The sequence below is a fragment of the Camelus bactrianus genome, chromosome 24 (genome assembly GCF_048773025.1).
Source record: "Camelus bactrianus isolate YW-2024 breed Bactrian camel chromosome 24, ASM4877302v1, whole genome shotgun sequence".
Classification (NCBI taxonomy): domain Eukaryota; kingdom Metazoa; phylum Chordata; class Mammalia; order Artiodactyla; family Camelidae; genus Camelus; species Camelus bactrianus.
In genome coordinates this window covers 20,220,237-20,237,784 of record NC_133562.1, presented here as the reverse complement: position 1 = coordinate 20,237,784, position 17,548 = coordinate 20,220,237, and positions in this window count along the sequence as shown.

Genomic DNA, 17,548 nt, shown 5'->3' with positions numbered 1-17,548 from the left:
TGTCCAGAGCTTTTTCAGAGAGTGGACATAACTACTGTGTATACAAGGCAAACATGAATGCGAATGTGAAAAAGATGGCTGGAAACCAGAATATGTCAACGTGTGCTGCAGACAAGTGTCTAGGGACAGAAAGGCTCACTTCCACTGTGGACAAGATGTCATGGGCGTGGAAGCTCCCTGACATCATCCATCTTATGTTCAGCAAGGAAAACTTGAACTAGCCCCTGGAGGATTTCACAAGGAGAGGAAAGGGCCACTGCGTGAGGACAGACAGATTAAGGATGAACTAGACACTTTTCAAGGATCATATCGGCAAGTCCAGATGGACTAGATTGCAGAAGTCTTACATGCAAGAGTAAGGCTATTTTATTTTATTTCATTTTTAATAAGACTTACAAAGTTAATGAGAGCTTTTTGAAAAGGACACTTAAAATGATGCTTTAAAAGACTGACCTGCCTTTAGTAACCAGGAAGAATGAAATTTAAGCCTGAATAAAGGGTGGCAGAAAAGTATTTCAATGAGTACTTTTGTGGTTATTAGAAAAAGAAAAGAAGGAAAAAGTAGCTTGAACTCGGTGTCTTTATTTTGTGTGAGGAATGCGGAGAAAGACAGAGATGAGAGGTGACATGTGAAAATACTGAGGAATGTGGTACTTTAAAGGCCCTGGCTTCAAGCTGAGTTCCCTCCATTCTTAATCTCGCAGGTGGTAGCTCTTTCCGACATGGTGGACTCAACTTGGCATCAAAGTTGAGGGTAGGGTACACCTCTTCACTCTTGCTTATGTTTTGAAGAAAATGGAAACTGGAAGATTGCCTCCAAAAGAATTAAGCAATCTATGGTGTGGCAGATTGTGCTCCTTAATGTCAATGATCTTCCTTTTCTTTACTATGAATGTACGTGCCAGGTTAATAAAAAACAAGAACAGTAAAACCACAACATCAACATTAACAGTCCATTCTCTTAAATTCCCTTGCTAATAAAGAAGCCAGTGATAGCAGCACTATTTACAACAGACAAGACATAGAAACAGCCTAAATGTCCATCAACAGATGACTGGATAAAGAAGAGGTGGTATATTTATACAATGGAATACTATTCAGCCATAAAAACCGACAACATAACGCCATTTGTAGCAACATGGATGTTACAGGAGAATGTCATTCTAAGTGAAGTAAGCCAGAAAGAGAAAGAAAAATACCATAAGAGATCACTCATATGCAGAATCTAAAAAAAAAAATTAAAAGAAAAAACATAAATACAAAACAGAAACAGACTCATAGACATAGAATACAAACTTGTGGTTGCCAGGGGGACGGGGGCTGGGAAGGGACTGGGATTTCAAAATGTAGAGTAGATAAACAAGATTGCACTGTGTAGCACAGGGAAATATATACAGGATCTTGTGGTGGCTCACAGCGAAAGAGAATGTGACAATGAATGTATGTACGTTCATGTATAACTGAAAAATTGTGCTCCACACTGAAATTTGACACAACATTGTAAAATGACTATAACTCAAAAAAAATTTTAAAAAAAAGCCAGTGAGTTTTCCCCCCACATTTATTGAGTTATAATTCATGAATACAATTGCATATCTTTAAGGTGTACAATGTAATAATTTGATAAATGCATACATTGTCAAAAGATTGCTACAATCAAGTTCATTAACACATCCAGTGAGATTTAAATGGGAACCACCAAGTGGGATGTTCAGGAACATCCTGAAAGGAAGCTCTTTAAAAGGAGCTGATTTCCTCGAAAGCAGGTGATACTTTCCTTACACCTGCTTCCTTTTGCTTGCTATCTGGAACACAGACGCAATCCCTGGAGAGCCAGCAGCCATGTTATGACAGTAAAGAGAATTGAAAGTATAAGCCATGCATAAGGATTGCAAACAACAGAAGGAAACTCTGTAACTCAAAATGCATCATACCAGCCCTGCACTGCCTACTTCTGGACTTTATGTGATATGTGATAGTCTCCCCCAGGGACAGTAAGTTCCTACTGATATTTTGAATTATTATTAGCATCTCAATGCATTTCTAATGGACACGTTTAGGATGTAACATTCATTAAGTGTAGAAATATTGAATGTGTATACTTTTTTGTTATGTTTTTTGTGATTAAGAACTGCTTAAAAAAAGATTAAATATGCTAAAATAAAAATGAGTTTGTCCCTACATGTAGTAAAAGACTGAAACCTAGTAAGCAATCTGGAAATGTTTGTTGAATGAATCTGTTGGTGAGTAAATAAATTCATACATTAGTCATTTACTTCTCTCAGGGTAAATAATTTCACCCCTCTAGTACCTGGTGCTTGGCACTGGCATCCTTACATCTCATCTTGACCAGAAGGTAGAGAAAGAGACTCAAATTAGCCAAATGTTGTTTATTTAACTCCTTATTATCTCAGTAAATGGGGAGGTTTAACTTACTGAATAGAATCACGTTTAGAGATCTTAGAGATACATAGATAAAAATTAATGTCTAGAATGGCCAGACAAGGACTAATGTACCAAATATTCAAGAAACACTTAACAAATCATAAGAGAAAGGCCTTTACCAAACAGGAAAAAAATGAAAGGACTTTATTATAAAAATACACTTGCACATATGCACAGGGATGTATATGAAATAATGTTTTATGTCAATGGTAAAACAACAAAAAAAGAAAGTACGTGAAACATTTATTTCCACTCAAGAGTTCCCCCTAGTTCTCCATTTTTCCTAATATGAACATTTTATTTACATAATGAATACCAAGAAGACTATAAAACGGTGGATCTTTATGTGCTAAGATAGAAGGATCCAGAAGATACATTAAGAATAATGATGAACAAACATTATGCATGTAAGTCTGAATGTTTATAAGCTTCTGTTACACAAAATCATTTCGATTAGTATTTGTCATCTTTTTTAAGTTCACAAGCTAAAATCTGACCCTTGATCCAGTTATGAAGTAAATTTTGTTAACTAGAAGAGCGTATGAGAATGGTTCGATGCAGCCTACCCCCACTAGTGAGGAATAACGTTAAAATTCTCTTTCACACTGACACCATTCCATCAGTTTCCTATGGGGCCCATTGCTAACTATTGTTTAATGCCTGAGCTGGGAATGCAGTTCACAAGCAGGTCCTAGTAATATGAGAAAGCCAGCTCTAGTTACTCTGATGAATACTTTATCTGGTTCTAGAGAAAATTAAATTTTCCTTGTCCTTGGGCTGATCAGATCAGGCCCATGAGATGTTGTGTGTCTTCTTAACCCAAAACACCAGCAAGGTTATTGGTCATTCAATTATCTGCCCTATAGTTCGACACTGTTATTTGATTTAAACATGTCCTACAGTAGTGAATCCCGCAGACCTATTATCACTATATTTAAGGTTATTGCCTTTAATTTGTTTCAAATTTGCCAGCCCTTCTGCATGGCCTCTAGTATCTTATTTTCCTGTTGTACCAAAGTACAATAGAATTTTCTCTTCTTCTGTGCTGTCAATATACTTATCTTATTTTGCTAGAGTGTTAATGGGTCTGTATGTTATTACCTTCAGTGTTGTCTCACCCTGTCCCCAGTTCCCTTTCCTTCAGTCCACGATATCTATCTTTTGGAAGATAACTTTAAGATTCAGTTGTGGACCCCCTCCAAGGTTACGTACGTAGTTCGTGACAATGACAGACATCTACAGTGATGGGTGACCTTGAAAATGACTGAGATTTTAACTTTGCTTGGATGTGAACTAAAATGCCAAAAAGCAAAATATGATCTAGAAATTTTAGACATCTGTGGCAAACCTTTTTATTTTTTTCTTCTATAGACAGATGTCTAAAAGATAAAGTAACTTAGTAGAGGAGAGGGAAGGAAAAAGAAACAGACCTTGGGGTGAGGCAGCCCTGGTTTCAAATCCCAGTACTACTGTCACCTAAATTCATCACATGGAGAAAGTTACCTAAACTCCATAAGCTTTGGTTTACTCTATCAAATAGGTGTAGTGATTTACACTCACCAACTTGTTCCACTCAACACATAACAGGTATTTAATAAATTGATGTATTATTATTTAAATAGAGACTCTTATTTTCTTATAAAGATAAATTTTCTAGGGGCAGAAGTAGATGAGAAAAATCAGAGTATATGAACTATATAAATAAAAATGAGTTTGGAAATAGTCATGTGTTAATTAACTGATAAAGTATAAATATTTTGTTATATATTTATCCTAATATCAACTTATGTTTAAAAAAATAGGTAAACAAACATGGTGAAAGAAAAAAAAGTGAACACATGATATTATGAATGAAACACATAGTATAGAAGAAGGACTACTGGCAGTATTTAAAGCTAGAATTTTGTTTGGCTCAATCATTGAGCGATTAGGAAAACTTCTGCTTTCTCACCTGTTACCTGGAAATGTTGCACAAGAAGTTCCCTAGCCTCTTTGTAGCTTCATGATTCTGTAATACAGTGATGTTTGGCCTCTCCTTGTCTGGGAGTCTTGTCCTCTTTTTCACTACCAGGTAGTTTTCAGTTCTTCTCTTGTTGGTATGTCTGTGATAACCAGTTCTGTTCATCTGTGTATATACCTGAGCACTTTTTATTTATCTATTCTGTTAGCTAAATCATGAAGTTGCTTCTTAGCTCAAGATTTGCAGTTTTGTGAGGGAGAGGTCAATGATGTACTGGTAAATGTTTAACAACTAGGTTTCCAACAAAAAAAAAAAAAAAAAAGAGAAAAGAGAAAAAAGAGAGCCCTGATTTGTAGCATTCGTCAATTTATTTAGTCTAAAAACTCCCATTATGGTTCATTCCAATCTATCACTATGACATTTCTGAAGGAAGAGATGGAAGAGACGGATACTAGCACACTGTTGTATAATATCCCACAGATAAGTACAATGGACAGACAGCATAGGAAACATAAAGTGCAACAAAATAACTAGAAAGTGATATATTTTGAGTATTAATTATCCTTGTTTTGATTACAGTGTAATTATAAATTAACATAATTTAATTTATAGTCAAAGTTATTTCCTGAAAGTCAGCTTCCAAAATTCCCAAACATTTAACAATTAGTTCTTTTGATCTGGTGTGAGCTGACTCCAGCACATCACTGGTACTTCGTTCTGAAGTTTGGTTGGAAAATGCAGACTGTCATAGCTTCCAGTTACTAGGACTTGGAAGAGTCAGATGAACTGCTGAAAGTTATATCTCTAACCCGAGGGAAGGGAAAAGAGAATTGGTAAATTACATAGTTTTACATCAACTATGAGCAATGATGTTTATTCTAGATCTCATCAATGAGGATTTAATATATAATTCTTAAGCATGTATATCTCTAAATTTGTATATATATATATTGCTCATAATAGAAGTTTTTATAATATTTTTTATTATCTTATTGCTTGGACAATTTAACTCTTGGGAAGCTAAAAAGCAAAGAGTAATAGAAATGGGAGCTATCTACTAATGAAGTACAAGTATTTATATGCGTTTCCAAAAGTAAACAGTCATGATTAAAAGGAATTAGAATTTTTTTTTTTCCAAGTCTGTATAAACTGTCAGGAAAATGACTGTAATTAGGACGGTGGCCAAGATGATCAGGTTCTGTGTGATAAATTACTTGCTATCAGTGCCTAATTCTGAGGACACTGCCTCACCTGTTATAAAAATCTGTGTAGGTACAGATGGGAGTTTTGAAGAACAAAACACGCCATAAAACATTCAAACTCTCTATCAGATCTAAAGGCAAGAATGAAATTAACATAAAATTTGCATATCAGTGATACGTTAAAAGAGCAATGCTGGTCTAAAGCAAATAAAAGGAATAATACCAATACTATTTTAGAAGTTGATTTTGGCAAATTGTATACATGGATCTATAGCTGGTTTGATGAAACTGGTTATATATTTCTCAAAGTTGCCACATAAATAGAATTGAGGCATACTCCGGGAGTTGTGCTGCTTCCAAATTAAAAAGAGACCAGACTGATGTTGGCAAAAATATACAGCAGCAAGGTAGGTGACTAAATAAAACTAATTACCTCCCCCTGCAAATAAAAAAAAAAAAATCAGGCCATTGTTCATAGTGGTGGACTTGCTGTTAATTTTCACATGTATAATACTCCAATAGTTTGAATGGATGGTTTCCATGAAGAAGATGAAAATAAACAAACATTAAAACATTATCAGATGTTTCAATCATATCTACTTGATAAAATGCATTAATTAATTAAAAGCAATTCATACAAATGAGAACACATATTCTCAATAAAACGCAATATACAAGAAGTTGACAACACGGAGACAGAGTGTTACTGGGTTAGCATTATTGACACAATTAGGTCATTCTGATCCATTGCATTATACATTATACATATAGGCTTGTGAAATATATTAAAGACAATCCGTTGCTAATTTGATTTGAAGACCAAGCCTATGAACAGAGAAGATAAAGTTCAAATGACAATCATGCCAAGACAACCTGCACAATGTCAACTAATTAACTAGAAAATCCTTAGATGAACTTTGTGACAAATGTGCCCTTGCATCATATGGCTGAGGACATGGTGGTTGGGGCCAGGGCCAAATAGAAGCTGGAAGGGTTAGGTACATGGGGTCTAGCACCCTGCCAGGGAGAACTGTGGACCCCCTGCTAAGTTTAAACTCCTCCAACTGGTGTACAAACACAAGTATGCCAGTGAGTATACGTGAATCAATGCAGTAAACATTAGCCAGCTTCCTGGGGCTCTCAATTTTTAGCATAAAAATGTAAGAAAGTGAGCTGAGAAGTAAGTTTAAACATTTTTTAATACTACAATAAACATCAATATATTATGGAATAAAATGCGAGATGTGCATGCATTTTATGAGATAAAACAGGAGACTTCAAAGGAATTTCACACTTGCTGTGGGCCAGCTAAGTCTAGATTCCAGAGCCCTGAGCACACACACCGTTTTCTCTGTGCTGATAGGGAGAAATCATTGAAAAAGTTGGAGAAGTACTTTCCCAAAATAGGTTTGTTTTGTGGATTCTTTCTGAGTCCATTGGCATTGGGGGCAGTGGGTGGGATTAAATTCTATCATCAAGATGGATTCCTAATTAGTGAAATTTCAAATAATTTCAGGCTGAGGTATTACTAGTGATTTAGCAAAGATATGACACTCTAGTATCTCTCAAAATAGATGACAAAGTAGATCCCGATTTTGGAGTGAATAAATAAACCCCAGTAACCCTAAAGTCCTCGAGTAAAGAGGTGCCCCTGCTCACTCTGCCTCTGAAATGCAACGAGGCACATTCAGCTTTATTTAGGGTGGCGGACTCAGGTCAAAGGCTGTACATATAATGATTGTCTCTCAGGAAGAGCAGAGATTTCCCTACAAATATGATACTTCCTAAACCAGGAGGTAGAGAGAAAGCCCATTTCATAGTAATAGACAACGTGTCAAGTCCTGGTTACAGGGCAAGACTGCTGTCTAGGTCAGCGGTTAGCAACTTGGGTCACAGGCCGTATCTGACATGCCAAGTGTTTCTGCATGGCCCACAAGCTAAGAGTGGTTTTCATATTTTAAACAGTTTTCTTTTAATACCCACCAAATATTATTTAATATGTGAAAATTACATAAAATTCAAATTTCACTTCCAAAGTTTTACTGGAATGCAGCCACACCCATTTGGTTAATGTGTAATCTGTGGTTCCCTTTGTGCTACCACAGCAGAGTTGAATCGCTTTAACAAAGCCAAACGTATTTACTGTCTCTCTTCTCACAGGAAAAGTCGGTCAACTCCTCATTTAGAGTCTTGTAATTTAACGTGTAATCCAAGGACCGTCTGGGAGCTAGTTAGGAAAGCAGAAACGCACGCACATCCCCATCTCTGCTAAATCAGACCTAGAAACTTAGCAACGTTCACCACCGGTTCTTAATGCACAGTAAAGTTTTGTAACCACTGGCAGAGGTCACAAAGGCCTTGAAGAAGTATGTGCCCCTCTCCAGCTTCTGTCGGTTTAAAAGGTAGAGGAGAATTGAGTCTTAGATCAGAACTACATAAGCTAATATTCCCCATGGTTGCTAAACATGAAAATAAACTTCATAGTCATTTTTGTTCAGGGAAAAGTGTTTTGATTAAACTGAAAAGGTATAGAATGAAGAACAGATATCAAGGTGGGGATGTGTCCTCCAAAATGGAATTTCTCCCAAGAACTTCCTTCAATGAAAGATGATGCTTTTGGGCTACCTTGGATCCCAGGACAACCCGGGGCTAGAGCTGCGATGAAGGACGTCTGATTAATTAGACAGGTACCAAAGAGCATCTCGGTCAGTCTCACATAGACTCTGTTGAAGTGTATGCTGCCACGAAACTCCTTTCTTGCTCCTTTTTTTTTTTTTTTACCTTAGTGTCCCTTTTAATCTCAGCAAACACACATTCAAAGATACACAAACACACATACACACACATTCATAGCAGCTGTGGATAATTTAAACAGTCACTACAATTCCTTCTGCCTTTTATATTTATTACGTGTAGAAGGAGAAATTTTAAAAAATCATCTCTATTAGCTGTAATCATAGACACGATTTTTAAAATGAGGTATATTGTGCTATTTTCAAAAACTGCATCTGTGGACACAAGTGGAAACAGCAAACCAAAGGAGACAGTTGTTAGCTATGTGGAGAATAAGATCCATCAAAATCAAGAAAAGGGATGTGTACACTGCTGTGGGACTCTGGATGTACACCAGACGTTGCTACACATGTCTTGTCTTTGTTGCTATGGGGTAAACAAACCTACATAGCGGGATACAAGGAACTGTAGGACCCAAAAAGTCACATACATGAAGTCGGTGGTAAATGCTCACTGTAATGACAGATGTTCCTGGTGGTTAGCATTTCTGAGTTTCCCCCAGCTTCACAAGTTCTTTAGAGAAACATAGTAACATTGTACGATTGATGTTTAAGTACAGACTGACTTCAATGCACACTTACATCAGGCGCTGTGCTAAATACATCATAGACATTATCTCATGTAATTCCTACAACACAATGCAGGTCATGTGGGCATCATGCCCCTATTATGGAGAGGAAGAGTGACTCAGCCTCAGAAAAATTCACTGACTTGCTCAAGTCATGGGTACTATGAGAAAAACCAGGCTGCAACCCCACCTTCTTTCTATCTTGTGATATCGCCAGACTGCTGGGTCTCCCAACAGAGATGCCACTGGAACATCAAGAGGACACTCATGCCCTCCCTGTTGTTTCTAATGAACTTGCACAAAGTCATGGTCACTCTAGAACCTCTCCACGTACTGTAATGATGTTAGAGCCACCTGAAACAGGATCTTAACCCCAAATCAGCCGCGGGGCGTTCTCGTCCGCCCCATTTGTGTGCACCTAAGTGCGACTTGTATTACTTCCCCTCCTTCCTCTAGCCATTAAGCAGAGACCCTCTCTTGTAAAATGCTTAGTTATGTATAAGGTTCAAAATAAAGATTTACTGAACATTGAGTGAAAGTACAAAGAACTACCAACCAAATATAAGGCTTACTGTGTTGTGGTTTTCAGTTAGACAAGATTCAGGATGCTAAACTTCGTGGAAGATAAAAACATAAACACAATAACAAAATAAAAAGTTTTTTCAGTATTAAATTGGGCTAAAGTTTCAACATCGGTGTCTTTCTGATATTTCAAAGAAGAAATGAGCAACCCCCTCACTCTTTCATCTTTTATCGTGAATCATAAAAATGAACAAACCTTTAGCTCAGGAGCCTTAATTCTCTTGCTGTCTTCACGATTAGAGTTGGGAAGACCCCTTTGTCCATTTTTTCTTCTTACGCAGTGAGCATCTGTCTTTCATAAAGCATGATTTTTTTTCGTACCAGAATAAGAGGAAGAAAGTCATCATCATTCTGTGGGATGTGGGTTACACTTTGCCAAATATCCATCCTTTTGGAAATGTGTTATCAGTAGCCCCATGCCCTATAACGTGTGCTCAATGCAATCACAGGACCCTGCAACCTATTTACAAATTCCGTGAATTCCTTTAAATAATGATGATATAAAATGTCAGGAAAAAAAAAATCATCAAGGTGGTAGATCGAGTCACAGATAGAGTGACCTTGACCATCTTTTAAGATCAAAATCTGTCATTTACTTAAAAACACAAAATGGATAAATACGAATTATGTTTCAGTTTCCCCATAAAACCGTTGTGAAGATTGAATGAGATGATGGGATGAAAGCATTTCAAGAGTCTGGCACACAATAACTGCTCAGTAAATATTAGTAATGGTTTAATAATTATTACTTATATTCAAGGATTCACTTCATTTTGGTGAATAGCTTTTCAGCAAATATGAATGACCTTCAATATTACAGTGTGGCTTTAGAAAGTGGTAATTAGGCAGCTGTAGGCTGACTAACATGGAAATGAAAGGCAAATGTATTCATACCACACAGACGTGAAGTCACCCCCCTTCCTGGAGCCTTTCATGGGACACCTACCCCGAGGGCACAGAGTCAGTTTGACTGTCCTTCCCTCCCAGTGGGAGTCCCACTTCTAGGACACAGTGGCCTGTCATCTCTTTCAGAGGAGCCACAGCAGGAAGCCTGATTTGGGCTTAATGAACAGCCTTTGGGGAATTTCAGATAAGTGGCCATTAATGCTTTGCACATTTGCAAGGTGAATCCATCTCAGCCTTCAATAGGTCTTCATCCCAACAGCCTGTGTGTCCTTTCATTCGTCTTACAATAGAAAAGGTGAAGGGGGGATGTAGGGGTACCACGCAGCACAAAAAGGGTCAAATAGATATTCAGAACCCAGGCTGGATTATAGGCCGATGTTGAATTGTACCATTTAGTTGGTGCAGGGGTGGGGGTGGGAAGAGGAATGCTAGCTGGGACTGTCTGACTCCTTTTCTGCTTAACATACATTTACATATTTACATTTCAGAAAAAAGAATATTTTAGAAGACTGTACCATGCCTTAAGCCAATTTTCTGATGTATATGTGTTTTATCTAACAGAATCTTTCCTGATCACAATGCTCCCATATCCTTCCTGTATCCTGTGTGGATTCCCTGAACACTATTTCTCCGACACTTTCAAGTTGGCTTGTGTAAAGGACTATCATATAGTCACTGTGATTTTTTAAAAATCTATGTGTTTCAATGGTTATGTCAATGAAAAATTAATCAGTCAATCTAAGAAAGAAATGGAAAATTTTATTTGAGCCAAATCTGAGGATCATAACCCAGAAAGAACACCTCAGAAATCTCTGAGAACTGTTCCATCATTGGAAATCAAGTGCCGTGTGACCCCTTACATGATCAAGAAGAAATGTTTCTTTTAAGGAGTTGTCTTATTGAAGCTGGGAGAATATTGCTTTTTATGGTTGAAAAGGTATTTGTCCCAATGGGGAAGCTTTGGTCAATGCAGAAGGGGAGAGGATGCCACAGGACAGAGAACATTTTTTAAGTTTTTCTTGTCTTGCTATAAGATACGAATTTTATGTCATGGTTATTTCCCAGTTCTCAAGTCTTGCATATTTTTTACTTTCTCCCTTTATTTCTCTATTAAGTAAGCTAGTGGTTTCTCTAGTTGTAACTTTGTTACATTTTTCAAAATTTCAAACAGAATTTGGATTTATTCATTCGATTCATTTCTCTATTCTCTTCATTAATTTCTTTTTTTATTTTTATTCTTTGCCTTTGTGATTGCTTTGGGTTTGCTTTGTTCTTTGTCTCGTTTTTTGAGCTTGGAATTTATGTCATTTTTTATCATTCTTTTATTTATACTGATAAACGAATTTAAGGCTATGAATTTTCCTCTGATCACTGCTCTAAATGCATCCCACGTGTTATGATCTATACTGTTTTCATTGTCATTCTTTTCATAAAATTTTCAACTTCAGTTTGTATTCTTTCTTTTATCGGAGAGTTAGTTAATAGGCAGCTTTTTCGTTTTCTAGGTAGAAGGGACGCTTGTTTGTTTTTCATTATGTAAATGACTGATGTTTTCTTTATAACTCTGTTTATGATCATCTCTTGTGAATGTGTCATGGGTGACTGAGAAGAAGCTGCGTTCTTAATAGTTAGGGTGTAAGGTTCAACACAGATCCATAAGGTTTCTCTTAATGATTACATTTTTGGATCTCTTATATTCTTATTTATTTTTGTTCACTTCATCTGTCTTGTTCCAGAGCAATGTAGAAATGCATCCTATTATTAGTGTTTCTGTATGTCTTCTCATGGCTCCTTTATGAAACATTTTGTTTCATAAAAGTGTTCATAAAAGATTGCTACCAGCTCTAGGATTCTTAAAACTCTGAATGTTTTTTTCAATATCTTGACTTTGGAAATAGTCCCTTAATTAAACTTTCCTCAGGTTACCTCTTTGAACGTCCTGAATAAAGTGACAGAGTCTGCTGTGAATGCTTTTACTGTTTTTCATAGTTTATCCCTGTGTTCTGTTGAAAAGTGTTTGTGTTATACAATTTGGAGTATAGATATTTATATTGGTTATATTTTTCTGGTGAACTTTACTTTTTAGCTGCTAAAAAGTGTTTTTTTCTTTTTTTCTTTCTAGGACTTTCTGGTCACAATTTACCCTTGTCTGATACTAAGATCATAAACTCTGCTTTCTTTTTCTTTGATTTTTCTGGAAGATTTTTGCCAATTTAAAATTGTTCAGTATTTCTGAGTTATTTTTATATGTATCTGTATGTGTGTAGTGGCAGATTCTATGCCTCATAGATTTAGTAGAGTTGGAATATTGCTTTGTGATCAAATGATTACATCTAAAAGAAAAAAGTCACAAGTGGATGGGTTGGAGTGGTGGAGTCATGATATAATTGCGTCCTATACCCCAACCCAGAAACAGAAGAAACATTACAACTGCAGAGTTTCTACTCAAGAAGCAAGGAGTCTAAACACTACATCAGGCTCCTAAGACTGAGGGTCCTGTGCCAGGAAAAGGGGCCCTCGAAACTTTGGCTTTGAAGGTCAGTGGACTTTGCTTGCAAGACCCAGGGGGCTGAATGCTATAGAAAGTGCACTGTTAAAAGGGGCACACATGATGTCACACACTCTGGGCCCCTGGGCAGAAGCAGGAATTTGAAAGGAGTCTGGGTCAGACCTACTTGCGGACGTTGGAGAGTCTCCCAGAGAGGCGGGAGGCAATTGCGCCTCACTTGGGGACACAGACACTGGCAGCAGACATTGTAGAGTCTGTTCCACCATCTGGACGCTGGCAGATGTGATTCTGGAATTCTCCCTCTGGCTTATTAGCTTCAGGACCCTGACCCACCCCCTCCCACAAGCCTATAGGCACCAGTTCTGGGTCACCTCAGGCCAAACAACTGAGTGGGGACAGAGCTGCACACCCAACAAACAGGCTGCCTTAAACCCCCCTGAGCCCACAGCCATCCGTGGACACAGCCATGACCACCAGAGGGCCCAGGACGTGGCCCCATGCACTAATGCATAAACACCAGAACTTGGACCCCCAGGGCCCAGCAGTCAGAGAATCCAGAACCCAGCTCTACCTGCCAGTAGGCACCGCCAGCCCCAGGACCCCTGGCCTGCCCACCAGCAGACCTGCTCTAGCGCCAGGACTGGCCTCCCTTACCAGCGGGCAGACGCCAGCGGGAGGCCCACCTGTAGCCGGCGGACCCAGCTCACCCACCAGCAGGCTCGCACAAGCTTCAGGACACCCTGAAACTCACAGGAACTGGCCACACCCACTATTGGTCTGACACCAGCCATAGACCCTTGGGCCCTGCACTCAGACCCTGTACCTGGCTTTTCCCACCAGTGAGCCAGCACTAGCCCCAGGGAAGCTCGGTATACTGAAGCCAGCCATCTCATGGCCCAGCCTTGCCAACCAGCAGCCGGGAGCCTCCACACAAGACAGGGCTTGGATACCAACCAGACCAGGGACCAGCTAAGTCTACCAAACTGCTCACCGTGGTCAGGCTGCCACAACAGAAAGACTCACAGAGCCCACATAAGCGGCACCCCTAGAGCATGTAACTGGTGATGAGAGAGATGCAGCTGGGATGACTCATAAAAGGCCACACCTCCAAACTCAGGAAACATAACCAATCTACCAGATACATAGAAGTAAAAACAGCAAATTATGCAAAATTAGGAGACAGGGGAATACGTTCCAAAGGAAGATACAAGACAGAACTTCAGAAGAGGAATGAGGTGAAGTGGAAGTAGGCAATCTACCTAAGAAAGATTCAAGGTAATGATCATACAGATTATCAAAGAAATCAGGAGGAGAATGGATGCAGAGAAGGAGAAATTAGAAGTTTTCAACAAAGAGTTAGAAGATATAAAGAACAACCAAACATAGATGAAGAATACGAAACTGAAATGAAAATTACACTAGAAAGAATCAACAGTGGACTGAATGATAGAGAGGAATGGATCAGTTAACTGGAAGACAGAGTAGTGGAAATCATAGACATTGAGCAGAAAAAAAATATGTAAAAGAATTACAAGAAATGAGGACAGTTTAGGAGACCTCTGGGACAACATCAAGGTTACTAACATTCACCTTATAGGGGTCCCAGCAAGAGAAGAGAGAGGGAAAGGGGCTGAGAACATATCTGAAGACATGATAGTTGAAAAGTTCCCAAACCTGGGAAAGGAAACCGAAATCCAAGTCCAGGAAGCATAGAGAGTCTCAAACAGGATCAACCCAAAGAAGCACACAATGTAATTAAAATTACAGATAAAGAGAGACTTATTACAAAACTTAAAGAGAGATTATTAAAAGCAGCAAGGGGAAAGCAACAATTTTATACAAGGGAGCTCCCAAAAGACTATCAGCTGAATTTTCAGTAGAAACTCTGCAGGCCAGGAGGGTAAGGCAAAATATATTTAAAGTGATGAAAGGGATAGAGAGTTCAGCAATATTAAATGTGAGCAAAGCTAGATAGCTTGCCACCACCAAACCAGCTTTACAAAAAAAATATTAAAGTGATTTCTCTAAGCAAAAAAAGAAAGGCCACAACTAGAATCATGAAAATGATGAAAGGAAGCATCTCATTGGTAAAGCTAGTAGGCAATTCAAAGAGGGAAGTTTGCAGGATAATAAATTTACCTCCAGAAACAAAAACATCTCAGGTAAACAACGTAACCTTACACCTAAAGGAACTAGAAAAAACAACAGAGAAACCCCGAAGTTAATAGAAGGAAATAAATCCTAAAGATCAGAGTAGAAATACATGAAATGGAGACTGAATAAAAAGAAAGAAAAGTCTGTGAAACTAAGAACTGGTACTTTGAAAAGATAATAAAACTGATAAAACTTTAGCCAGAAACATGGAGAAAAAAAAAGAGAGAAGACCCCAGTCAACAAAATCAGAAATGAAAAAGGAGACATTACAGAAATACAAAAGATCATAAGAGATTGCTCTGAATAACTATAGGTCAATAAGACAGACAACATAGAAGTGATGGAAAAATTCCTAGAGACGTATAATCTCTCAAAGCAAAGGAGATTATCAATTAAAAAAAATGTGCTTAATGGGTGAAAATATTTGCAAATGATACGATAGATAAATGGTTAGTATTCAAAATGTATAAATACTTTATACAAATCACTGGCAAAAAATGGAAAAATAGGCAGAAGTTCTGAACAGACATTTTTTCCAAAGAAGACATACAGATGGCTAACATGAAAAGATGCTTGACTTCCCAAATTGTCAGAGAAATGCCAATCAAAACCACGAGGAGGCATCACCTAATATCTGTCAGAATAGTTCTCATCAAAAATACTCTAAATAACAAACATTGGTGAGGATGCAGAGAAAAAGGAATCATTGTACAGTTTTGGTGGGAATGTAAATTGCTACAGCCACTGTGGAAAACAGTATGAAGTTTCCTCAAAAACTAAAAGTCGAACTATCATAAGATCCAGCCAGTCCACTCCTAGGTATATATCTGAAGAAAACAAAAACGCTAATTTGAAAAGGCATATGCACCCAATGTTCAAAGTCTTTCCTGAGTTCTTCCTTGTTAAAAACCATTTTTTTTTTAACAAGGTATTTTTCTCCAGGTATTAAAACCTTAGGTCACTTTCTATTTTCAAGAAATTTGTAGATGTTACACGGCTCTCTTCTTGTGCTGACAGTTGCAAAGTAGAAGTTGTGGCCAGCCTTGCCTTCTTCTGTTTACTCCCCTTGTACCTGTAAATCACTCATTTCTTGTTATAACCTAAGAATTCTTTTATTTGTGGTTAAACATCAGTGCCTTTACCATGATAAGCTTCAGTTGATCATTCTTTTTATTGTGACACAAATTATATACTTTAATACATAGAAATAACATTTTTTAATTAAATGAGACTTTTTTGAGTTAATATTTCAGTATTTTATTATTATAAATTTTTGTTTTGGTTTTTTCCTTTAAGAACTCTGATTACATTTAGTTGAATCTCTATTTCCTGACTTTTTTTTTGGGGGGGGGTAAATCTTTTATTTCGATTTCATTTTGCTTGTATTTTGTGTTCCTATGATCTATGACCCTAAATACACTTTGTTTGTGTTCTTTTTTATTTTTTCTACATTTCCATGATTATTTTATTTTTTACTTTACTTTTTTTCCCCAAGCTGTTTCAACTCATGATTTATATGTCCCACTCTAGCTCCAGTACTGTGTTATTTAATATATTATTATTATCTGCTTCAAAGCATAGTTAGACAAAGTATTTTTCTTCAACAATGGTGAAATGTTTTGTCTACATTTTTATCTACATCTTGGCAACTTTTTATTTTTTTTAGCAATGTTCTTTTCCCTCTTTGTCTTGTAATGTCTTTCTGTGGATCTAGTGCTTTTTTTTTTTTTTTCCTCTCTTTATCTTCACTGAAGGATGTGAATTTGCTCTGTGTCAGATATTTTTGGGGGTTCCTTTGGCAGTTGAGGGTCCAAAGCCTTTTTCTGGTAAAACTGGAATTTTTCTTAAGGTCTAGGATTTTGTATATGAGTCTCTGTAAAGACAATTTTACCAGCTAATAGAGATAAATATTTGTGGTTTTTGTATTGTAAGGGTTCTCTTTTCCTCAGCACCATAAAAATTATATATATATTTAAAAAAATAGACTTGACTTGTTTGTATGATCCTTGGTTTATTATCACCATCTCTGCCCCCAAACTGATTTCATGATATCTCCTGCCCCAGCCAGTACAGAAAACTGTAATTTATTTTTATTTAACACCTTCAAAATACTGGTTGTTACCAAACCTATTAAATTAATAAACTGATAAACTCTCTTCCCTGAAGGAATTTATAATTTATCTTATACTACAATACACATAAAGATGAGTAAATGAAACATCTTAAAAAAATTAAATGAGATGATATCTGCAACAGGATTTCAGAGGAGTAAGGTTCTCTTCCTCTCATCCCAGGAAAAATGAGTTCATATTTAAGTCCATGAATAAAGAAAACAATGCAAAAATAACAGCGTGAATAATGATTCCATAGTAAGTCACTCTCTGCTGCGTGTTTACTGATGTCATCTCACACCAGTGTCATGTGTGATT